General features: G+C 34.5%; 1 protein-coding gene across 1 annotated transcript in view; it reads right to left on the reverse strand.

Annotated features, from left to right (window-relative positions):
- LOC120767250 (F-box/LRR-repeat protein 7-like) overlaps nt 1-27,298 on the reverse strand; it is a 407,584-nt gene that overhangs the window by 346,257 nt on the left and 34,029 nt on the right. Inside the window, exon 2 of the mRNA XM_040093110.1 lies at nt 2,789-2,908. The gene's annotated coding sequence lies outside the window, so the exon portion shown is untranslated. The remainder of the gene's footprint in view (nt 1-2,788; nt 2,909-27,298) is intronic.

Here is a 27,298-nt window from a genome sequence, read left to right on the forward strand (position 1 = left end):
ATAATCAGGGCATCCCTCCCAGTTGTGCTGAAATTTGCTAATCAAATGCGATTGCGGCAACTTGCTCAATCAGCTGAGTATAACTAAAATTTATTGCTAGGTATTTTGTTTACGAACTTGGTTCAAAGAGCGAGCAGGTGACATAATTCATACCAACGAAATACCAAAACAACTATTACTGCAAACTTTAGGACAAATGTTAAAGCATTACGTAATAGTTATTAAGCGGATTGAGCCAATAATCGGCAGTGCGTTCTGCAAAATATATGGACTTAAAGGAAAGCTATGCGAGGAAAGAGTTTGAAGAATAGAAAATATAGTATCAGCATTAATTATTCGATTTCTTGTTTTTTTTGTACCATCCGATCAAATTTGACTCGGACTGGTCTATTTAAGCTGCGCGCACAAAGCTAATAAATCAAAAAAATAGTACAGAAACCTTGCAAAAATGTTTCGTATGTTCGTGTTATCGTCATAATTTATCTTCATAACTGAAACAGCTGGTGGTACACAAAAAAACATACAAAATTATCCAGTCATTAATTTTTGATCATAAAATTTCTCTCAACACTTCTTTTTCACTGGCGCGGTCACCGCTTACGCGGTTATAGCCGGCAGTCGTTCTTCCTTCTCGCTGTTTGGTGTCACTTGGAGATTTCAACCTGTACTTTCCTACGGAAAGTCCTCTTCCTCTGCTTCCCTTGACGGGTGCTGCGTCGAACACTCTCAGAGCTGAAGTGTTTCCATACATTCGGACGTCATGACCTAGCCAGCATAGCTGCTGTCTCTTGATTCGCTGTGCTATGTCAACATCTTAGTATATCTCGTACAGCTCCTCGTGCCATCGGCCGCAGTAATCACCGTTCCCAAAGCGCAAAGGACCATAAATGATCCGCAGAACCTTTCTCTCAAAAACTCGTAACGCTTACTCATCAGATGTTTTCATCGTCCATGCCTCTGCACCATATAGTAGGACGAGAAGATTGAGTGACTTGTAGGGTTTTGGTCTTTATTCATTGGGAAAGAAGACTTCACTCCTCAATTGCCTGCTCATTCCGAAGTAGCACCTATTGGCATGAGTTATTCTGCGTTGGATTTCGAGGCTGACGTTGTTGTTGTTGGTGTTGATACTGGTTCCAAGATAGGTGAAACGATCTACGACTTCGAAATTATGACTGTCAACAGTGACGTGAGATCCGCGAGAGCCACGACTGTTTGTTTGATGATAGATGATATTTCGTCTTGCCCTCGTCCACTACCACCTACCATTTGACGCATGGTGAATATCTGGTCGATTGTAGATTTTCCAGGCCTAAAGTCACACTGATAAGGTCCAATCAGTTTGTTGACGGTGGGCTTTAATCTCTCACACAATAGGCTCGATAGAACCTTATACATGATGTTGAGGCGGCTTATCCCACGGTAGTTGGCGCAGATTGTGTGGTCTTCTTTTTTGTGGGTTGGGCAGAGCACACTCAATTTCCAATCGTCAGGCATGCTTTCGTGCGACCATATTCTACAAAGAAGCAGATGCATGCTCCTTATCAGTTCTTCACCGGCGTATTTGAATATCTCGCCCGGCAATCCATCGACTCCCGCCAGTTTGGTGTTTTTCAGATGGCTATTTGCTTTTCGAACTTCTTCGTGGTCAAGCAATGGAATGGAGTTCACCATCTCCAGGTTATGTTATGTTATGCTTTCACTATAATTCAGCAGGCTGTCACTAGATCACCTCTGGGGATTCTAAAAGAGTCACCATTACCTTTACACATAATCTCACATACCTTTCAACATATTTAGCGAAATACTCTACAAAAGCTTATGATAGTTTTACTTCAAGTGTGATGCTGAACTCGACTTTATTCTTCATTGCTAATTCGTACTACTTTGCAGCCTTCGATAATAAACAGCTGTTTTAAGTAGCTATATGGATTTTCTCGAACAAAAAACGTCCTGTTTTTTTAATATTTTCTTCTAAATTAAATATTTTGTTCAAACTTTTTCAAAGAAACGTGCTTTGCAAAGAGTTTGCAAAATTTTCAAAGGAAAATATTCAAAATTTAAACTTTACGACGTCATTTCCGGCAGGCCTTCGTTAGAGACTATGGAAATTAGATCTCGAAAATCTGTGTAGAAATTCACTAAGCTCAGTCACACAAACTGAACGCTCAAATTCAAGCTCTTGTATGGAGACTTCTTTATTCGTATTACAGCTTCGTCCTACCAAAACTTAACGTCTTCTTTTGTTTTTTCTTTTTTTTTTCTTATAATTAACCATTCATACCGAAAACTTGCAGCTAAGAGAATTATGATCACAATTACTACCAACTTTTTGTCGAAAATAATATTCATTATATAATCTTAATTGAATGCCTTTAGTGCATCAATTTTATCAAACGCTTAATGAAGTTTCATTGTCATCAGGAGTGTTGAGTAGTTGGTTAATATTTACGCGAATTAATTATTAACAAATACTCGGGATATTTTTTTATTGCTGCATAACTGTGGCTTCTAATCAGGAACCATATTAAGGCAATTATCAGTAATTTAATTATGTACAGATAAATAGATATTTATGAGTAAATAAAATTACTATTAATAATGAAATATTGACTATTTCTGGAAAGCGTTATATGAGTCCATATTTATTATGGAAAAGATATAAATACTTAAAGGCTTGTGGCATAGAGATAAATATGCATTCAAAAACTGCACTTTCGTCGAACGATAATGCCAAGACCAAGGCATCTAACTTATTTTAAAATCTTTAAACTACATTTGCGCTTACCCATGAATATAAATTAGTTCAATTATAGTCATAATTTCGCACACGTGTGTAGAAAAGTATTTTTCTCCCACTGTGTGGGCTGGCAGTTGGCATTTTTCAAACAGCAGGTGAACCGATAAGCTGTAAAGAGAAGATAAAGTAATTATTACTGTGAAGAAACATGTTTTATATGAAAAAAATGTTTCATAAAAAAAATTATGCATAAAAAAATAAGAAAAAGTTGCTCAGAGGGAATGCGATTAATTAATTGAATTAGCTTGATATCACAGCTAAAAAAAAAAATATCTGCCATATATGCATATATATTAACATACATATATAGATCCAAATCAGCGGGTCAACAGTAATTTATTAATTTAATTAACAACATCGCAGCGGCAACTCGAGATTGTCTCAAGTTCATCAATCATTTGTATGTGCCTCTCGTATAGACGTTTCCGTTGATAAATATTGTTTAATTACTCAAATGATTGAACAATAGAGTTTCAGGTAGTTTTATTAGCATTTCAAGCAGCACATTAATTTAGTCAATTAGCAAATTGTCCAGCAATATGTGTATAAGAATATGTTGCTAATTGATTAAATTAATGCGAAAAACGAGATGTTATTATAGAGTAGCAACAGGAGATATCATAATGGAAATAATAAGTGTGAAATTTGTTGCCTCGAACTCAAAAGGTATACTAATTAGTAAGTAATTGAGTTAATTAGTGCTAATGACCTTATTTACGCAAAGGCAACGAAGAAATGAACATTTTTCGTGGTTTCAACACAACAATAAAAGCGCTGTAGTTATCAGAACTGCACCATTCGTTCAGAAATTGTACCGTTGCTCCCGCCAAATTTCATGAAGATTTCATGAAGATATTTTGTCAAATAAAAAATTTTTCTTTACAGGAACTTGACATTGAGCGATCAGTTTATATGGCAGCTATATGTTATAGTGAACCGATCTCGACAATTTCTTTGGAGATTACACCATTGCTTTCAACAATGGTTCGTGCAAAATTTTGTGAAGATATCTCGCTAAATGAAACAGTTTTCGATACAATCACTTTATTCCGATGGATCAGTTTGTATGCCTGCTATATGTTATAGTGGTCCGACAAAACACAAGCTTCTTGGTAAGAAAAGGACGAATGCAAAATTTCAAGCCGATATCTCAAAAATTGAGAGACTAGTTAATATGTAGATAGACGAACAGACGACCGTGGCTAAATCGACTTAGCTTGTCACGCTTTTCCAGTCCCCGAAAAACTTTTCATAAGCACTTTTTGGAATGGTCTTCAGCTCCTTCAGCGCATTTTCTTTTATCTTATCAATCGACTGAAAACGGGTTCCACGAATCGGCAATTTCAGTTTGAGGAACAAGAAAAAATTGAAAGGACCCCATTCTGGTGAATACGGTAGATGATCGATGGTATTCATTGCATTTTGGCTTTAAATTCTGTCATCGTGTAAATCCATGAATTGTTCTTCTACATTTCCGGCCGTTTTGAACGGATGCTCTCACGCAAACGCCTCAATACGGCCGAATAGAACTCCTTATTGACCGTCTGTCCCTCCAGAACAAATTAATGGCGCACCAAGCCGCGAAAAAACAATGAGCTTATCATAATTTTTGAGCGGCAGGGACATAGTTTTTTTGATTTCGGCTCATTTTTGCACTCCATTTCGATGATTGTTGACTTGTTTGCATGTCAAACTCATAAAACCATGTCTCATTGGCATCGGATCGGAATTCGCACGACCAAGCATGTCCAAAGAGACCAGTTTACGGTGCTCTATAAAAAAAATCAGCTTTATTGAGACGAGTCGAGCAAGAATGTGTTTCATACTCAAATTATCCACCCAAAGTCATTCGAACGGACTCGCGAGAGTCAAACTTTCTTGTCGGGGAATTTAAATACAATTTCCGGCAGCTTTTTTGTCTCAATGTTGATTAGATAGATTCTCTAACGGTTTCTGCTGGGTATTAGCAACTTCTTGGCAAATCTTATTTTATTCGGAGTATAAAAAAAGTATAAGAGTAAAAAAATATTTGACTTTTTCAAGCTATCACTACCAAATATCGTTTCTTTAAGTGTCATCATGAAGGAATCATGAAAGTTTGTAACCAAAAAACAATCAGCAAATGAAAATATATGCTAGCTTGCTAAAAATAGTCGATCATATATGTATATTATGCAGATTGCAATAACAACACGTGTTTCCAAACCGAAGTTGTTCCGGATATTATATTTTTTTTTTTTTGATACAAGTAGCCGAACAGATCTTGATAAGAGAAAGCACATGCCAAACAGGCTGAAAATGTATACCATTTATAGGAAGAATTCAATTCTTCTGTTTCGTAATTACCCCTTCACGGGTATAATTTCACAGCTGTGGGACATTTGCTAAGCGCGATATAGTATGTATTATTGGTAAAGTAAGTTTTCGAAATGTTGATTAATGTGATGAAGCGGAATTTTGAATGTTATTGAAACACAATTTTCGACCAAACGATTAAATTTTTCGGAAGACACTGAATACATTTAAAGTGGCAGACAATTGATTAAAGGACTTGATAGGCCGATAGTCGCTATTATTGTGTACAATTAGTGCCTCAATAGTGCTGTGGCTTCAATTGAACTGAAAACTTCAACTAAAGCCAGTAAAAGTTCGAAGATTATTCGACTATTTTGTCGTCCCCGTTTCCTACCGGATAATTATTTCTCATGGCTACACATTACAAATGACATTGACAATACTGCGGCAATAAAAATAATAATTAAAAAATAAAAAAAAGTATAAATAATAATAAACTGTTATCATACAATGCTCATGTGTCTAACAGCATGAATGGGAAAATTGTTGTTTTATGAGCAATTGAAAGCGACGACCCAACAATTTTTTATGAGTGGATACATATGTACATATGTACATACATACATACATATAGAGGAAGGGCTAAGAGGAAATACTACACAGAAAATAAATTTCATGTGCATAATTAAAGCCGCAAACCACGCTGCAAGCAATAAATGTCACAATACTAACACTGACTAGGTGAAAAATTGTGCGTCCTTCAGTAGGTGAGAGAGACGTTTGACTAATAAAAAGGTTTCGAGTTCGAGTGTTTTATGAATTCCTCAAATATGTGTATTTTGGTGTTTTGTTTAATTTTTTCTGCTTCAGAAGTAATAAGGTAAATAAAAATATTGACCGCTAGATAGCGCTGCTGTCGAAATATTTAGATATCCCGTATTTTATGTCAATTTTGTTATGTTATAACTGTATACATATTTTTCATAAAATGATAAGCATTTTGCCTAAATTCTGTTGGGTTAGGAGTAATTAGGAATTCCATATTGATATCTGGAAATTATTGTTTCCTTTTAATTGGTTAGGTTTTTTACGTGGCGGGTCCCAAACCCAGCACACAACCCTGGGGAGAGAATGTTTTGCCTTCTTATTTTAGCGCGCCTTCAAAGGGATGTTTTTTAGCCAACCATACGATACTTGCTCTAAGATCGGAAGTCGTGAACTGTAAAGAATCGTTTCAGGCCAATCCCAAGTGAGTGGCGCTCAGAGAGCTCTCCTCACTTGCGTGGACTTCTACACATTGCTCCATCCTGGGAGGAAGCAGAGGAAGGGGAAGACCTCTACTCGTTGGAGAGATCATTTTTCATTAAGCAAAGAAGAAACGACTGGCACGCCGTTTTAAATTCTGGTATAAATGCGTAAGCCGTGCCTACGCCAATAAAGGAGAAGAAAAATTAAGGACAGTCCTGCCAACTTAGCGAAATATATTTTTTTTTTTTTTTTTGAAATATCATTTACCGGGGAATTTAATTGACATTTATTGTGCAATATTTTTATTATTTTCAAATAAAAATAAATATAATTTTAAAGCCTTACCGATTTTCAATCAACGAAAAAAAGTAGTTTACTAAAAAGCGCCTACATTGACTTACAAATAATCACTTTGTCAACATGACAATGACTAATGAATATATATACATATATTTATATTGATAGTCATGCATACTATAATTAATAATTATTGACGTGGGTCAGTTTTTTGTCGCTCAAGTGACTGCGACAAATTTGAAACACTCCATTAAATATTCATTGTCAATGTGCTGCATCTTTACATACACAATTATAAATATATGTACATAGAAACATATAATTTTTTCCGCATGTGTAATTCGAATTACACCCGCATGTTTACACAAGCATATTTACTACACACTTTGTATAAATAACAATTACTTCTTAAATAGTGCGATCATACATCTACACATAGACACATAGTACTGTCATTTGTATAAAATTTGCCGCCTACGATTAATTACTCAGCGAGCAGCGATTGTTTGGGCAGTGTATGAACGATGTTACGCCTATGGCCACTAAAATAGTTACACTACCGAAAAAATAAGCGTTTAACCCTTATAACAAACGTTAGTTGGAAATCGGCACTTTATTGACCACCAGTTTTGAAATTATACATACAAAATTCGGTAAAGGAGTATATAACATGTGATAAAATTTGAGACTGTAAGTCTGTAAAAAAGACCTTGGTTCTATTCCGAACATACTTGGAACATATCTGCTTTATTATCTTCCAACTTGTTGTCGATTTCCATCTACTCTGAGCTATTTGTTTCTAGTGCATGCTCGTGTAAAGCCCTCTTTTGATCGTTTCCAGCGGCCATGGTATGAACTCCTCCTCGTATTCATCTACAGGCCCCTAGCTATGCCAACTCGGCTACGTTTCCGTTGCCGAAAATGTTCCTGTGACTGGGAACCCCAACTATGGACAAGCGGAGTTGACCTGACAGCTAAAAGCCTTCTCGTAATTGTTGACTGACTGGCACGCTCTTGCCAAGTCGTTCTTTCTTTTCTCTGTTTGCCGTCAATTGGTGATTTTACGTGTAGCCGGGTCTCTTTCCACAGGAGTGGAGGTTTTCCTCTTTTTCTGCTTGCCCCGACGGGTACTACTCAATTACTACTAGAGCGGGAGTGATTTCATCCATTCGTATGACATGACCTAGCCAGCGTAGCCGCTGTCTCTTAATTCGCTGATCTATGTCAATGTCGTCGTACACCCAATCGTTCTATCGAATGCGATATTCGCCGTTACTAATGCTCAAAGGACAATAAATCTTCCGCAGAACCTTTCTCTCGAAAACTCATACCGTCGATTCATCAGATGTTATCATTGTCCATGCCGATGCAGCGTATAGCAGGACGGGAATAATGTTTGACTCATGGTCTTTATTCGTCGAGTGGAGACTTTACTTCTTTCTTGCCTACTTAGTCTGAAGTAACATCTAATGACAAGAGTTATTCTGCGTTAGATTTCGATACTGGTTCGAGTTGCAGAGCTAAATCGAGAAGGTGCAATTGTTGACTATGCTAGAATTAATCTGTGGTCAGTAAGGCCGTTTGGTTACCGGTCTACATAGTTGCTTTCTGTATCATACCGTAATTATTCTATATAACTCTACAGGCCTTTTCTTTACCTAATACTTCTGCTTGGAAGATGCTGACTGAGTTTGCTAGGTAAATAAATATGAGGATGTCAAGATCATTTGAACCATTTGACCCGTTAATATAGATGGAGATAGTATTCTCTGCTACTACTAAATCTCTTCTTCATTCATGTCTGGAGGGTAACCTCACCCGAAAGTGGCTATTAAAATCTATCCTTGGGAGGATATAGTTTGATTTTCTTGTATTTTGCTGCTCTTTGTATTCTGGAGCCTCGGCTGGATTAGTCTTAAGTGCCTCGTCTCGTCTCGCAATCAGCAGTGCTGTATTTGATCCATGTAAAGTCCTCAGCGACGTTATCCAACATTATCAGTTTTGCCTCTATATTGCATCACGATTATAAGTAAAGGCAGTCCTCCAAAAAAATCATCAAATCTCTGCTCTTTACATTATGCACAGTTAACTCTCTATACTATCAAAATCACAAATGATTAAGATCCTTTAAGTCAAATTATTACCCGTTAACCATGAATTATTTCATGTGGTATAACCAAATAAATATTGGCAAACAATCGTTCAGAAACTTTTACTAAATCTTCCATTTTACTCATAACACCCGTGATTATAGCCGGCAGATGCAATGCTGCGAAGTGCGCTCTAAGGTTCAGGGAAGCTGGATTCCGAACAAAGACACGCCGAAATTCTCTTCTCCTTCAATTGCATTCCTGAAATCACTGCATCGGATTAGTTTCTGCTCACATAAGTGAACGTTCACTCCGCGCGCAGAGCGGCAATACTAGCGCTCAGCTCGCTAACTGCGCCGAAGACTGTCCACTCACTAGAAATAGCATGAAGCTACTTATTTCATCATCAAACTCATTTGGGCCATAGCCAAGTCGCTAGAAACTCCCATGTGCTTGCCATAGAGGACACCCTTACCCCACTCACTTCAGAATGGAATCGGGTTGGATTTCCATTGATGTTTTGCGTTCTAACATTAGACCAATGAGTCTCGGGTGCGCTTATAAGGCGCTTGTGTTCGAGTGCCAGATCCTTTTGGTTTACAGTAGATAGCAGGAGATCTTTTGAACTACTTACTCTTAACAAGGTTCATCTTGCCGCAATAGTAGGACTCTTACTGAACATTATCCAATAGGTACTGCTGCGGTATGGCAAACAATTTTGACGAATGCACGTTGTGAAAGTTTCTACTCCATTTTCTAGCATTTGCGAGGCGGAGGATGAAACATATCGACAGTCTCACCTTCGGCGAACCAGATGCGAAACAGATATTAGCCGCCTCAACAAATTTGTGATACTCTCAAAACGCTTGGTCGATTTGTAAAAGTCTTATGAGCTAATATAGGACTATAAGGTCTATTATATAGCAGTTTTTGAGCGACCGGTCAAACACAGAAATTGGTCGAAGAGATACTTCTACGAACAACTGATCTTTTAGACTGTATCAGGATTAGATTTAACTGTAGTCTGAGCCACAAAACCTTGTATGTAGCTTTGCGGCAGCACCGGCATAGTTCAGCTTCAGTTTACACACGTCACATCACCCAAGTGGCGCGACGGAGTGAAAAGTCCAAAGGCAATTTGCTTTCATAGACTCGAACAAATTTACTTAGCGAATTTAACGCTCATGAAGCATTTTATTAAGCACGAGCATAGTATTTTATATTACGTTTATGTGCATGCAACTATTTACTTGAGGTTAGGATATGTAGAAATGTACTATATATATATGTATATATAGATATATATACATACATACATATATACCATAAATGTTTGCATCTACAATTATACGCCGAAAATACTCAAATTACGCCAAGGCAGAGGTTTAAGTCATATTCTATTACTGTGTAATGGCGCAGAGCAGTTTGACTAAGCACAAAAACGCCATGACTGTTCAACTGCATATGGAGTGCATGTGCATGTATTGGCTGCTATAAAGGCAGCTGCAGTAAATTGAAATGACCGATGCTATAAAAATTGCTACAAAATCCCTATTCTTTCTATTTTGTCGTAAATATCATTACTTTCATACGAATTGTGTGCTAATGAGCTGGCTAATGACATAAGCGAATGCTGTTGGTATAAAATGCTTAGCTACTGATCGAGTACTCGTAGAAAGTTTGTTTTTTGCGTTTTTATTTTGAAAACAATAACGACGACAGTCCGGAATTGAAAAGCTTAATATTCACTAAGCTGACAAAAACTTTTTTTCTATATACATACATATGTACTTAAATGTTAGTGCAATTTTTTGTGGATGTGGTCACTTTTCTCCAGCTCCAACTTCATTAAATTTTCACTTTCTTATAACCTATTATACCATCTCCTCACAAATAGGCGCAAGAGATGTTGCCCATTCTTTGGATTCAGCGATATCGCGTCACTATAGCTGCCATACAACATCTCTTCCTCTGCTTCCCTCGAATACTTTAAGAGCTGGCGGGTTTCCACCCATTCGGAAGACATGATCGTGCCAGCGTAACCACTGTCTCTTCATTCGTTGAACTATGTCAATGTCATCGTATATCTCGTACAGCTCATCATTACATCGACTACGTTAATTGCCGTTGCCAATGCGCAGAGGACCATACAACGTCCGCAGAACCTTTCTCACGATAACTCGTAGCGCCGACTCATCAGCTGTTGTCATCCTCCACGCGTCTGCACCATTTAGCAGGACGCGGATGATGAGTAATTTGTAAAATTTGGTCTTTGTTCGTCAAGAGAGAACTTTACTTCTCAATTGCCTACTTAGTCCGAACTAACACTTGTTGGCAGAAGTTATTCTGCGTTGTATTTCGAAGCGGACTTTGCTGTTGCTGTTAATAATGGTTCCAAGATAGACGAAATTATCTACGACTTCAAAGTTATGACTGTCAACAGTGACGTGGGAGCCAAGTCGCGACGAGTGTTTGTTGATGACAGGAGATACTTCGTCTTGCCCTCATTCACTACCAGACCCATTTCCTTCGCTTCCGTATCCATTCTGGAGAAAGCAGAACTAACGGCGCGGTTGTTGAGGACAAATACATCGACATTATTGGCGTACGCCAGCAGCCGTACACGCTTGTACAAGATTGTATCCTCTCTATTCAGATCTGCAGCTGGAATTATTTTCTCCAGCAGTAGATTGCAGAAGTCGCATGCGAAAAAGTCGCCTTATGTGAAACCTCGTTAGGTATCGAACGGCTCGGAGAGGTTCTTCCCGATCCTGACGGAGCTTTTGGTATTGTTCAACATCAGTTTACAGTATTAGTTTTGTGGGGATACTAAACTCAGACATAGCGGCGTAAAGGCAGCTGTTTTTCGTGCTTTGAAATCGACGAAGAGGTGGTGTGTGTCGATCCTTATGGATCTTTTTCAAGATTTGGGGCATGGTGAATATATCGTCGGTTGTTGATTTTCCACGCCAAAAGCCATAGAGATAAGTTCCAATCAATTTGTTGGCGCTGGGCTTTAATCTATCACACAGTACACTTGATAGAACCTTACACGCGATGTTGAGGAGGCTTATCCCAGGGTAGTTGGCGCAGATTGTGGGGTCTCTATTTTTGTGGTTTGGGCGGAGCACACTTAAATTCCAATCGTAGACCATGCTTTCGTGCGACCATATTCTACAAAGAAGTACGGATGCATGATCCTTATCAATTTTTCGCCGCCGTGTTTATATAGCTCGGCCGGGAATCCATCACAAAATGATCTACACTATATGAAAGTTTATGTTGGAGTTTTATTGTCGCAGCTTCTCGAAGAACGGCACCTCATATTAAGTTTCCAACTCTGCTTTTAAGATTGAAGGATTTTCATTAACATCACATAACCGGAGTTTGTGGTCGAACACTGACCAGCCGGCAAACTCTAGTATTTTAGTTGTTCAAAGGACTTCAGAGTATAATGAATAAATATTTCTAAATATTTTTCTTGTGACCAAGAATGGTTACAAAACCTCGAAGAACTCTTCCGTGTTACTATTTATTTTAGCCTAGCAATCTGTCGGAGTGTCAATATGCCGAAAATCAAAGCACGAATTCATAATGCTCGCAGTAATTCGTACAGTTACGTGAGGAACGGTGCTCGTTTCTTTTTTCAATTCAAAATCTCGTGCCTTAGTAACCCGACCACTTTATAAATCAAATTTATGATGATTCTTTTTTTATCAAAATGCGTTTTTAATGACAGCTTATTTGCAAATTATTAAATCCAGATAAACACTAAGAAAGACAAACGAAAGAGAATTCGAATTAACTTTTAAAAGAAGAATAAAGAGTGCGCTCAAACAAAGCGAGTGCATTGTGCGATTAACCGAGCATTTTACTCTGCTCCCGCGGTTTCATGTTCAAGGTCAACACCAAATACGAGTATAAATACAACCAATTCAAATGAGCATCTGGTTGGCAGTGAACTTAAGAGTACAAAAATATCCAAAATACTCGTTTATTTAGATACCAATGTGTACTTAGAAACATATATAAACGTATGGTACATATGTATATACATATGTATGTTTGCGCTAAAACGTGTGTGTTCTCATTTCAAATACTTATATCGCCCACGTCCAAGCATAGAATTTTTTAGTTTGTGCCCAGTATTTTTTAGCGAAATGTAAATCAAACGTTTTCCTACAGCTTTTGTAAATATTTATAGAATCGATTCAGTTATTCTGCACACAAAACCGCTAAATCACTCTACACACCACAATTGGGATATTTTATGGGGATTTTTTAGCTAAAAATAGCAAGTCAATTTAAAAAATATGTTTTTTCTGTATATGCTACATACACATGTGTGTATATACATTAGAGTGGGTAAAAAAAAAAAATTCGCTTGATACACTGAAAAATTGGTTTATAGACACCTCTCCACGTATGCGCTCTTAAGGCGTTACATGTGTTTCCTCTGATAAAAAAACAGACTTTTTTCAATAAATTTCTCATATAAAAAATAAAATATTTTATTAGAGTTTTTTTATTGTTACAAACAAACACTACTAACAAAGAAAAAAGAACAATTTTTAGAAAAAAGTATTTTAAACTCGGCCATTCGAACGCCATTTACGGTGCCCCTTCGGAAAAAAGATGCGATAACTCCTTATAAGACTATATAAAGTGAAAAAATACGTGTTTTGGTTAAAACCTTTACTTAAAACTTCGACCAAGAAAAGAAAACTGACAAATTGGATTTTTGGCAGAGATTTTTTGAAAAAAAAAAACGAAAATTTATGTGAAAATTTCTCAATTTTTTTTTCAAAAAGTAGTAATCGAAATAGAAAATCTTTCATCTATGGCTTTAAGAACTGTATCTCAAAGATCTATGTTCATGAAGCTCGGTTGAGTAGTTCTCGAGAAATCTTTTCAACCCACTTCAAAAACACAGTTTCGAGAAAAACGAGTTTAAAGACGGCGCACTTAGCCTAGCTAGCCCCGAGCGCACAAATTCTCAAGGCTGTATCTTCGAAATTATTACTCGTCATTCCTCATTTTTTTATTTTTTTTACTTTTCGTTGATTTTTGACGATGAATATTTCGTAAACGCTTAACTCAATCAAAGAATTTTATAAGACCATTATTGTAGAGCAGTAAATTTCCTACAAAACTATGAATTTTGCCATTTAAATTTTTTTTCATTGCATTATAAATTTCAAAAGAAAACAACAAATTTGCCTTAAAATAGTCAAACTGCCGTTAATATATTTTAAATGGTAAGGTTTACGGAAAAATAGTTTTGAAGCATTTTTGTTGAGCATTCAATTTCATACAAAATTTATGAAATAAAATATTTTTTCAAGTAGTTGGAAGCAAGATATGAATCTTTCTATCCGATAATCAGAAGAAAAAACAAATAACAGTAGGGCGGAGTACCTTCCCTTTAAGAGCTCATACTTGGTTAAGTTTCCTTAGTGGCTTTAACAATCAATTTTCAGAGTAGCAAAAAGAAACATTTCTCTTTTTTAACCACCCTAATAATCATATTACATACACATACACGTACATACTTATACTCTAAGCATCTTTGCGGTGGGCAGTACAAAATAATCACCTCGCTAAATGCGGCTCTAAATTCGAATTAAATTGCCACTAAGAAAAAAAAGAAAAAATATAGAAAAGCAAACAGAAAGTTATTGTAAAAATTGCGCACACGCAATTTATTTAAGCGGCTTACAGTAACACATACGAAAAACAAAAGTTTGTATAAATATTTACAGTATTTTAGGAATATGCTTCAGGATAAATTTTAAAAACTTTGCTGGTCAGCGTTAGAATGCTGAAAGAAGCTACTGAAACAATTAAAAAATGCGAGAATAAAAGCTTAAACCAAACTTTTATTGAGTTTTTCTAAGCAAATCATATTTTTTTAAAATGCCAATAATCAAGACCCGAACAAATCCCAGAACCATATTAACTGCCCGCAAGAAACGAATCAATAAATATATTTTTTTCGTAGATTGGTTCAAGCTGTCGAGGATAGTGATCTACTTACTACTACTGTCATCAAATTGAAAGTTGAATTTTGTTCATTTCATCTCCTTCAAAGTAATCCCCTCACGCTGCAATACACTTATGCCAACAAATTTTCCAGTCATCAAAGCACTTGGAAAAATCCTAAGTCGTGATGGCCATCAGTTCCTTCTTCGATTCAGCTTTTATATCCTCAATTGAGTCAAAGCGACGAGGACGGTCATGTGAATTTGCTGAATGGCCATAAGTTACACGAAGGTAAATCAGGCGAATGCGGTGGTTGCGCCACGATATTAGTTGAATAACCACGCAGTATGAGCTGGTGCATTATCGCACTTCTTTGTTCAATAATTCAGACATAGAAATATAGGATCACTATAACATATAGTTGCCATACAAACTGAACGATCGAAATCAAGGGCTTGTATGGAAAACTTTCACATTTGACAGGATATATTCACGAAATTTGGTATAGATTATTTTCTAAGGCAACAATGTAATCTCCGAAGAAATTGTTCAGATCGGTTAACTATAGCATATAGCTGCCATACAAACTGAACACATAGTTACTAAAAGAAATGCACCTGTGAAAGGTATATTAGTTTCGGTGCAGCCGAAGTTAACGATTTTTCTTGTTTTTTGTTAATATCTATATATTTCTGCTGTCAAATTATATGAAGTCAAAACACTATTTTTTAAGCGCCATCAAAAAAAATTTTTTTTTTACCATTTTAATTTTATTAATTTCTTTTGCTAATATTATTATCTTTTTTCTTTTTATCAGACGGTTTTTCTTAATTAAAACAGTGTAAATAGTCTAATTGTAATAAATAAACAGAATTTCAAAAACAAAAATCTCTATAAACATAAATATTTTTTTATAATTTTTATTTTATTTATTTTTTTAACTAATTTCTAATATTAATAACATAATAAATTAAGTTGTTTTAACTTTCTGTTAATATTTTTTTATTTTATTTTTAATGTTTTCTTTTTAATTTCATTTTTTTTTTTAATTTTTTATTTTTAAATAAAATTTTTATTACTAATTAAGACACACCTAAGTCGAAATATAACATTTTAAACAGAATTAACAAAAAAATGTTTTATTTATAAAATGTTTATTTTATTTATTTTTATTTATAAAAACATTTTTTTTCCTTTTAATTTAATTTATTTTTTTAATATTTAATTTTATTTAATTTTATATAAACGTTTATTATTAATAAAAACAACTTTATGAAATTTTTTTGTTAACTTTATATTTTTTATTTTATTATTTTTATTTATATAATTTTCAACATTTTATTTTATTTTTATTATTAATTTATCATTAAACAACTTTAAAAATTGTTTTTGTTAACTTTAGTTTTTATTTTAATTTTATTATAAAACTTTTTTCTTTATATAATTTAATTTAAAGTAAATATAACGTTTTCATTTCGAAAGTTTGTTATTATTCATTTTTCCTTTTATTTCATTTATTATTTTTAATATTTAATTTTATTTAATTTTATATAAATTTTTATTATTAATAAAAACAACTTTATAAAATTTTTTTGTTAACTTTATATTTTTTTATTTTATTTTTTTTATTTATAAAAACATTTTTTCCCTTAATTTAATTTATTTTCATTTAATTTCATTTATTTTTTAATATTTAATTTTATATAATTTTATATAAACGTTTTATTATTAATAAAACAACTTTATGATAATTTTTTTGTTAACTTTATAGTTTTTTATTTTATTTATTTTTATTTATAAAACATTTTTTTCCTTTTAATTTCATATATTTTTTAATATTTAATTTTATTTAATTTTATATAAACGTTTTATTATTAATAAAACAACTTTATGATAATTTTTTTGTTAACTTTATATTTTTTATTTTATTTTTTATTTATAAAACATTTTTTCCCTTTTAATTGCATTTATTTTTTTTTAATATTTAATTTTATATAATTTTATATAAACGTTTTATTATTAATAAAAACAACTTTATGAAAATTTTTTTTGTTAACTTCATATTTTTTTATTTTATTTATTTTTATTTATAAAAATATTTTTTTTCCTTTTAATTTCATTTATTTTTTAATATTTAGTTTTATTTAATTTTATATAAACGTTTTATTATCAATAAAACAACTTTATGAAAATATTTTTTTTTGTTAACTTAATATTTTCATTTTAATTTTATTTATTTTTTTAACTTTTAATTCAATGAATTTTTTATTATTAATTAAACAAGCTGAGATATAGCATATTCAGCAGAATTAAAAAATATATTTGTTTTAAATTTTTTTTTTTAACTTTTAATTTTTTTAAATGAGTTTTTTATTATTAATTAATTAAGTTGAAATATAACATATTCAGCAAAACTAAAAAAATGCGTTCTTTATAAAAATATATATATTTTTTTCATTTTAATTTAATTTATATTTTCTTTTATATTCTTAAACTTCTTACTTTTGCTTAAAATTTTAACTATTAATAAGAACACCCTGAAGTGGAAATATATTTTTTAATCAAAATTTCAAAAATTCTTATGAAATTTTTTATTTTTATTTTTTTCTGCAAAAATAGTTTTATTTTTTCAGTTTAATTTAATGAATATTTTTTAATACTATTTTTTCCATACTTTCGAAGATTATTACGTCGGTTACGTGCTACCGGGTACCAGTCACGCACGTAATCGACGGGCGGTCTAATGCTCATTATGAAAAAAAGCAAACTTAATTATAGCACGTGTCACATGCGAGGTGTTTCTGTAGCGAAGCAATTAATTATAAGGCGGTCAGCTGAAACATTTCATGCGACCATTTCTTGAGCCAACCGTTAATTGTCTGCCATTTTTAAAGAATGGAAAATTTGACATATAAATGTCATTTGTATAGAGCAGACAGCTCATTAATATTGCTTTATATGCGCACAATTCATATGTATATTTATAGATATTTGCATTTTGTATAAATTATTATTGAAAAGCAAAAAATGAGAAAAAAAACTGCAAGCTCGTGGCTGGCTTAATGTCGTTGACTTTTAAACATTAACAATTCAAAGGTGAAAATCAATAACATATGTGATATAAATATGTACGTATGCATGTATCAAGACTGTAGATATACGTTTTTTCACATTCTTTAAAGGCTTTTAACTGGGTTAATTTAAAAGCAGAAGAAAAGCAAATCAGAAAATATGTTAGCTTCGGTTGCACCGAAGACGTTAAAATACTCTTCACAAATACAAAAAATTCCTTTCAAGAACTTGATTCCGATTGTTCAGTTTGTATGACAATTATAGCTGTAGTGATCAATGATCATCCTGAGACCATTCATTATTGGATAATATTCGACCGAAAAGACTACGTTCAACACGCAGTGAAGAAAATAAAGCAGTCGTACCTAAAAGTGTACACGAAGACTGTGGAGAGTCAACTCGGCACCGTTCGCAGCAACTCGGAGTGACGTATGGAATGACTTGGCGCATTTTACCCCAGACCTTAAATTGAAAGCGTACAAAATACAGCTTGTGCAAGAACTGAAGCCGATCGACTTTCCCTAACCACATCGCTTTATGGGCTCTCGAAAAGTTTCAAAAAGATCCGACGTTTTCGACCCAAATTTCGATCAGCGATGGGGCCCATTTCTGGTTCTAGAGGTACATAAACTTGCGAAATTGCCGCATTTGGGACGAAGAGCCACCTGAAGAGGTTTTAAAGCTGCGCTTTCATCCAGAAAAACCAACGGTTTTGTGTGATTTGTGGGATGATGGAATCATCGGTTCATATTTCTTTAAAAATAATGCCGGTGAGAACGTAACCGTCAATAGCGACTGTTAGTGCGCCATTACAATCGAATATTTAATGCATATATACTTTATAGGGGCGACAATTGGTTTCAACAAGACGGCGTCACTTCCCACATATCGCATCAATAAAGAGATTTATTGAGAGAATACTTCGATGATGAGATAATTTCAAGTTTTGGGCCGATCAATTGGCCACCGAGATCGTGTGATATCACACCGTTAGACTTTTTCCTCTGGCGAAATGTAAAGCTTAAAATCTATGCGAACAATCTGGCTTCGATTCAGGCCTTGAAGCAAAACATCACGCGTGTCATTCGCCAGTTACCAGTCGAAATGCTCGAACGAGTCATTGAAATTTTGACTCAACGAATGGACCATCTGAGACGTAGTCGCGGCCAACATTTGATAAAGATAATCTTCAAAAAATAAATGCCAACGAATAGTCTTTCGAATGATAATAAATATTCCCCATTTAATTTGAAGCTCCTGTGTTTTTTTTTTTTTTAAAGTAGGGACCTCGAAATGGATCACCGTTTATTAGCTACCATAGAAGGCACATAAATTTGTTAAGAATTGTTAATAAATAATTTATCTACTTATACCATATTTACTCGTATACACAGCTGTTTACGTCCAGACAATTTCAAAATCCCTAAAAACTTCTCTGGCAAAGTGAAACAAACATTCGCGTGCAAGCAAGATTAATTTCTAGGAATTTATGAATGGCGTCAACACACCAACAACGTGACGCAAGAAAACATATGAAGCGACAAACACAGAAAGGCACTTAAATGCGTATGAATTTGAAAATATTTTAGAATTCAGAAATATGTTTTTTTATACCCTGAACAGGGTATATTAAGTTGCCACGGAGTTTGTAACATCCAGAATGAAACGACGGAGACCCTATAAAGTATATATGTATATAAAATAATATATTATATATATGTATATATTAAAGGACCCGCCCATATTTTACTGTGGCTGATACATACATAGGTAGTACTACTAATACCATCTTCATGATTTCTATTAGTTAGATTATAAATATTAGAAGGAATAATCGCATTTTTGGTGAAGCAACAAAAATTAATCAAAAAGAATTTCGTGCGTTAAGAAAGAATTGGTTTTTGGGGTAAAAAAAACTATTAAATTTGGGGTGTACATCAGTGAAATCAATCGAGTCCAATCAATTGTCAGCCTGGTGGACTGCATATTAAGAAACGGTTATCAAGCGTGGAAAGACAAAAAAACATCGGCTGGCAAGGTTATGGCATCAGTCCTGCAATGCTTCGAAAAAATTTCTGTATATCTCAAATTTTAATAGACCTTTTTATCAACAGTTCAGTTATGCCGCAATTTTTTTATGCCAGATCTTTTGCAATTTTAAATTGCCTGTCAAGATACCCCCTCCAATAGTTAGCAGGTATGAAAAAAATGTTATAGCTACCCATAGATGTATTGAATCACCCAATTTATTACTTAAGAACGAACAACTCTGTCCACGTTATGAAAACTTGTCTACAGATGTCGCCTTTTACTTTGGCATCGTTTTGTTTATTGCACGTTTACGCCAATTTATGGTTTGAATAATGGATACTGCGATGGTAGCGCCATCTATCGGTCAAACATTCCAAAATTAGCAATTGATTACAAATGAAAAATAAATTAAAAAAAAACATTTTCCAGTGGACCAAATTGTAAATCTAAACCATTCTCGAATCTCCTTGAACACACACAAAAAATTTCATCAAAATCGGTTCAGCCGTTTAGGAGCAGTTCAATTACAAACACACGGTCAGAAGATTTATATATATAAAGATATAAGTTCAGCTGGGTCGGTCTCTAAGTCAGTCTATCTGTATATACACGTGCAAGTTACTCAGTTTTTCAGATATCGAACAGAAATTTTGCACACATTCTTTTCTCTTTAAGAAGCTGCTCATTTGTCAATATCGCACTACTATAGCATATAGCTGCCATACAAACTGATCGATCAAAGTTTTGGTAAGGCATGTTACTTATGAAGGGTACTATAGCTTCGGTGCAGCCGAAGGTAAAGCTTTTTTCGAGTTTTTGCTTTATTTGCATATTTTTTTTTCTCTTTCCCAAAAACAAATTGTTAAATTTTCGTTTGCATAGAAATGCTAAAATCACACGAAACATATATTCCATTATAGATTATGTTAATTTCTGCTACAACAATAGCAACAGCGAAAAGAAAAGTTTTTAAATTCAAATTTATGTAAATATGTAATTTATGGTACAAAATGTTGTCTACGACAGCTTACTAGCTAAGCATAACGAGCCAAGCCCCTGAAAGCAAGAGATATACATACACACATACCTACATACATATGTATATATAGTACATATATAAGCCTCCATAATTATGGTGCAGGCTGGTATAATTGTATGTTTAGGTGCTTGATTTGAGCAGCAATCAAAGCGAAATGCCAAAGCAAACAAAACAAAATGTGTTTATAGGTATGTATGTGCATATGTACACAGAAGTAAATATGTATTTAATCGCAAAGCGCCGGTCATTATTGTCGAAACTGTCGCCAAAAATAGACCGACAACAAAAAGTAAATAAACAATATAAAAAGAAAAGCATAAAAAACGAAAAAATAAAACAAAAAAATCTTATAATTTAATTCAACAAGCTTTAGTATAATATCCGCGGCGGCAGGCAGACACAAGTTTGAAAGCCGGTGGCGAAATACATACACTCATATGTACATATTACGTAAAACGCTGACTAATGGAAGGCGTAGCGAAATGAGCAAAAAAATAATTTTAAATTGATTAATTAACAAGGAGATCTCATGATTTTTCCCATATAAAGAACGTATAGACACTGTAATTAGTAAAAGTAAGCATTAGCTAAGTTCGGTACAAACAGACTATGAGTCTCTATGACGGCTAGTTAGTATACTATCATGCATGATAAATGTATTCTTTTCAATTAAATACGTGACTACAACAATCGATCTTTCATTTTGGTTACTAAGAAGACCTCTTTCTTCTTTGCCTTTAAAATCATTGCACTTAAGAACGAATAATGAAAATAAAATATATAACAACAACAACTACCTGAAAAGACGAACAACTATTCGAAAACGTGAAAAAAGTTAACTTCTGTTTTACCGAAGCTAGAATAGCCTCCTCAAATAGAACAAGTAAGGAAGGGCTAAGTTCGGGTGTCACCGAACATTTTATACTCTCGCATGATAAAGTGATAATCGAGATTTCATTATCAGTCATTTGCATATTTTTCAAATACCGTATTTGTGTAAAGTTTTATGCCGCTATCATCATTGGTTCCAAATGTATATAATCGTATTATACAGAGAAGGCATCAGATGGAATTCAAAATAGCGTTATATTGGAAGAGGGCGTGGTTGTGAACCGATTTCACCCATATTTCGAACATGTCATCAGGGTGTTAAGAAAATATTATATACCGAATTTCATTGAAATCGGTCTAGCAGTTCCTGAGATATGGTTTTTGGACCATAAGTGGGCGGCGCCACGCCCATTTTCAATTAAAAAAAAAGGCTGGGTGCAGCTTCCTTCTGCCATTTCTTCCGTAAAATTTAGTGTTTCTGGAGCCAAGAAATACGTGTACCAAGTTTCATCATGATATCTCAATTTTTACTCAAGTTACAGCTTGCACGGACAGACGGACGGACGGACAGACAAACTTCCGGATTTCAACTCTACTCGTCACCCTGATCACTTTGGTATATATAACCCTATATCTAATTCTTTTAGTTTTAGGATTTACAAATAACCGTTATGTGAACAAAACTATAATACTCTCCTTAGCAACTTTGTTGCGAGAGCATAAAAAGTTCTCCCAACAAAAACTTGATTTTGATCGTTCAGCTTGTATGGCAGCTATATGCTATAGTAGACCTACATATTTCAAGGTTCCCTACTTTGTTTAAGAAAAACCACAGAAACTCCAAATTTAATGGGGCATGTTTATTATCATTCGAAAGAACATTCTTTGGCATTTATTTTTTGAAGATTATCTCTTTCACTTGTTGGCCGCGGCTACGTCTCAGATTGTCCAACCATTTAGTTAAAATTTCGATGACTCGTTCACGCATTTCGACTTGTAACTGGCGAATGACACGCGTGGTGTTTTGCTCCAAGGTCTGAATCGAAGCGGGATTGTCCGCATAAACTTTAGACTTCACATATCCCTACAGGAAAAAGTCCAACGGTGTGGTATCACATGAATGACTAAGTCGCCATTGACGGTTCCGTTCTCACTGGCATCATTTTTGAAAAAATATGAACCGATGATTCCACAGACCCACAAGCCACACCACACCGTTGTTTTTTTTGGATTAAATGGCAGCTCTTGAATCTCTTCAGTTGGCCCTTCGTCCCAAATGAGGCAGTTTTGCTTGTTAACATACCCATTGAGTCAGAATCGGGCCTCAACGCTGAACGAAATTTGGCTCGAAAACTTCGAATTCCAAACTTTTCAAAGGTCCATAGAGCGAAGAGATGTCGCTTCAAAAGGTCGAGCTACTTCAGTTCTTGCACAAGCTGAATTGACTCTTCACGATCTTCGTGTACGCTCTCTTCACTGCGTGCTGGACGTGGTCTGTTCGGTCGAATATTATCCAATAATGAATGCTGGGTCTCAAGATGGGTGATGGTGTTGCGTATAGTCGGCCAGTAGACCGATTATACTGATTTCTGAATTTTCGTGACAAAGTTGGTTCGTAAACGTTGTTCAAGCGTAAGTCTTTCCATGATGAAACGCCAACCAATATTGAACAAAAATAGCATGACAGCTTGACACGACACACCTGATCTGCCAAAAAAAAACTCTTGCCAAAAGTACGTATATTTGGATCAACCGTTTTATATATGTATGTACAAATTTAGAACCTCCGACACTTTTTTCTGCGTGTTACAAACTTCTCGGCAAACTTAAGACACCTTATTCAGGGTATAATTATTATGTCTCTAAAAAGACTTTATATAATAAAAAAAAATAGTTCAGTCACTGCGAACTTTTCATTTGTAATTATTTAACTTACTTAAATATAAGATAATAGATAAGCTAATATCAAATAGATCACTCAATTGATAGTTTAGCTAGCTAGTGATAAAAATAAATGCTGTTTTCATAGACACAGGTGTTCTAACTTATCAGCAAATAGGGACCCAGCGGCTTATAATTTCAATTGAAAGAAATCTAAACAAGTAAATAGCTATAAAAAACTATGTACATATACATATGTATATACAAATATTATATATTTTCGATATAAATTTAGTGTTTGAATAACATATCAAATGTCAAATAAAACGCACGCAAAAATAGCTTCAACACGTAAGAAATGAATAAATATTTGCGAAAGCTGCTTCAGTGCTAGCTGCAGGTTTGAGCTGCCATAACCGTAACGCGGAAATTAAACTTGATTTACTTTGACTTTCAACATTGTCTAGCTGATTCATTGTAGCAATGACATTTCCCTTAGTCACATTTCAAATTATATGAACGACTGCAGAAGAGCTTTTAATATGGTATGTTTGCTTTCATGTCAGCCCATAAGCACTTCGTGGTATGCCAAGCGAGATTTGGAGTGCTAATTCTTTACAAAGAAACTTTTATTCTCAGTTTCATTTAAGATAACTCAGATATTGGCCAATCTATGTGGCAGAACGTTACCCGGAAGTTCGAAAATCTTTATGTTAGGGATGTGAGGGTTCGGGGAAGTTTCAACTCGGATTCCATCCTTTGTGATACACAGAGGTAGTATTAGCAGGAAAAGATTCTCACTGAATTTCAACTGTTCATCCCATATATTGACCGATATTTTCGTCAACTTCAGATACTGAGGTTCACATATTCGGCAACTAGATGCTTGAATAGTTTTGGTTCGATTTGGACGATTTTTGGTCATTAAGTAGCATACCTTAAAGGCACAATTCGTACAAAATTTTATCTCGTTACGCCCATCTACGAACTCTTTCTCCATTATTTGCCAATGTACCAAGTTTCACTACGAGATCTCAATTTTGAGTCACGTTACAGCTTGCATTCAGATATTAACTCGTCTCGTCTTCCTGAACTTTTACATATATGTACTCATATGTATATAACCACATACTATATATTATATATTATATTTAGTATAACAACATATTTAATTATAATGAGCAATCTAAGCTAAGCGCAGCTGTGCAATAAAATATAGTTTTGAAATTCACTGATAACAAATTGATGACCAACTTAAATGAGATCATCGCAGCGAATATTCCACGTTTCTAGGAATACTTGAGCTGTAATTTTTATACTCTTGCAACCAGTTGCTACAGAGTATAATACCTGTAGTTTTGTTCACCTAACGGTTGTATGTATCAAGGTCAGGGTGACGAGAAAAGTTGAAATCCTGTTGACTGTCTGTCCGTCCGTCCGTGCAAGCTGTATCTGAGTAAAAATAGAGATATCTGGATGAAACTTGCTATGCGGGTTACTTCATCTTCTTCTTCTTAATTGGTGTAGACACCGCTTACTCGATTATAGCCGAGTTAACAACAACGCGCCAGTCGCTTCTTCTTTGCGCTACGTGGCGCCAATTGGATATTCCAAGCGTAGCCAGGTCCTTCTACACCTGGTCCTTCCAAGGGAGTGGAGGTCTTCCTCTTCCTCTGCTTCCCCCGGCGGGTTACTTAGTAGAAAGAAATTACGAAAATTGGGCGCAATCGGGGAAAACATCTAGAAAAAGTGGGCGTGACCTTGCCCTCTAATAAGTTTAATGTACATATCTCCTAAAACGCTAAAGATACATATAACCACCAAATTCGCGGTGCTCAAATATTATAAAAACTTCTACCGACGATGTGAAAATGAACACATTCGGCATATAACTCCGCTCACTCCTCACATAACGGTACTGTTCAAAACTACGAAAAGCGCTATAAATCAGTAACGAATTATGCCAGAGACATTAAATTTCACCTCCTAATTAGTATAGGAGAGCTTTATGGGAGCCGGTATGAAAATTGGACGATAGACGTGACACCGCCCACTTTTTGGTGAAATCACATATCTCGTGACCCGACCGACCCATTTTGACTAAATTTAGTAGCATTTTTCTATATCACAGTGCGAAATCGGACCACAACCACGCCTATTTCCTATACAATTGCAGCCATTAAACGTAAAGCGCTACGCGCATTGAAGACTATTGCGGAATTTGACTTTCACAACTATTTCGAGGATTGGAAAAAACGTTGCCACAAATGTATTGGCGTTAAGAGGAATTACTTCGAAAGGAACGACATAGATTTTGAAGTATAAATTAAAAATTTTAAAATTATGAATAAAGTCTTACTATTTTTCTCGCATAGTACATGGTATTATATAATAAAAATATCAAAATATTATTTTATACATTTTCCAAGTCAGCGCCATTTAGGAAGTTTTTCCTTACTACATTTATTGCTATCATTATTATAGCTTTTTTTTTTGTTGTTTAAAATTCCTTAATAAAAATAAAATAAATAAATAAACAAGCCACAAATTGCCGCCTCGCTGGCGCTCATATGTATATGTACATATTTCTGAAAATCTCTAAACTTAAATTTAAATACAAACAAAATTTAAAAATATTTCAACAATGGTTTTTAAGGTGCAAAATCTTTAAATAAATAGCAAAGTGATAATGACTATTATTGTTTTTAGCATACAAACAAACACACATACATATGATCGTCTGTAGTACTCTTTCCAGTCTTTTATTTACAAATCGAACAAGACGAGACAAGCAAAATAATACAAAATAAAACAATAGATTTCGAAATTATTGAAAATTTTAGTACAAAATTATATTTTTAGGACATTACTTACTTAGAACACTACTGGTGTTCTTCGCGTCATTATCCTGCTGAAATATCATTTTCAGCGGCATGTCCTCTTCAGCAAATGGTATCATAATATGCTGCATTATATCCTCGTATGTGTATCGGTCCATTATGCCAGTAAACTTGTGAATTGGGACTACACAAAAAGATTGGGCCTGTAAGAAAAACAGCCTAAACCTTGATATTCAAACCGCCATGCTTCAAAGTTTTTGTGCTGAATCCGGGGTCGTACTCTGCATTAGGGGAGCATCCTAGATACTGACGGGATCCTTTACCGCCGTATAGATCAACTTTCGACACGTCTGTCCACAAGATGTTGCGCCATTTCTCAATCGGCCAATTCAGGTGTCCTTTGGCGAATTTAAGATGTCTTGCTACATGATTTTTTTTTTTTAATAACGGTACTTTTCGAGGACAGCGGACATATAAATTATGTTCATGTAGAAGTCTTCTCACTGTATGAACACCGCAGGCCAGGTTAAGTTCATACCGAATCTCCATAGCTGACATTCTAGGTCGAGTCTTGGCACATCTTACAACTATTGGTGTAAAATTCTCATAAAGAATCCATCTTGCGCCTCTTTTTTCGCCTTTTTTTTATAAATAATTGCATTGCGAATTATTGTGGCTTAACACCATACAAATCTTTCCACGCCCTTGTAGGATTTACCGTTGTTTATGACAGATTGAATCCATTCTCGTTTTTCTTCACTACAGTGCTTCCCGCGGCCCAATAAAAGGAGCAAAATCATATATTTTTTTGCTTTTTGCATTGAATAACAAATAAAATATTAGGAAACTTACTTTTTGTTTGATAAAATTAAATTTTTTTTAGTAAAAATTA

This window comes from Bactrocera tryoni, chromosome 1 (assembly GCF_016617805.1).
Source record: "Bactrocera tryoni isolate S06 chromosome 1, CSIRO_BtryS06_freeze2, whole genome shotgun sequence".
NCBI classification, from domain to species: Eukaryota; Metazoa; Arthropoda; class Insecta; order Diptera; family Tephritidae; genus Bactrocera; species Bactrocera tryoni.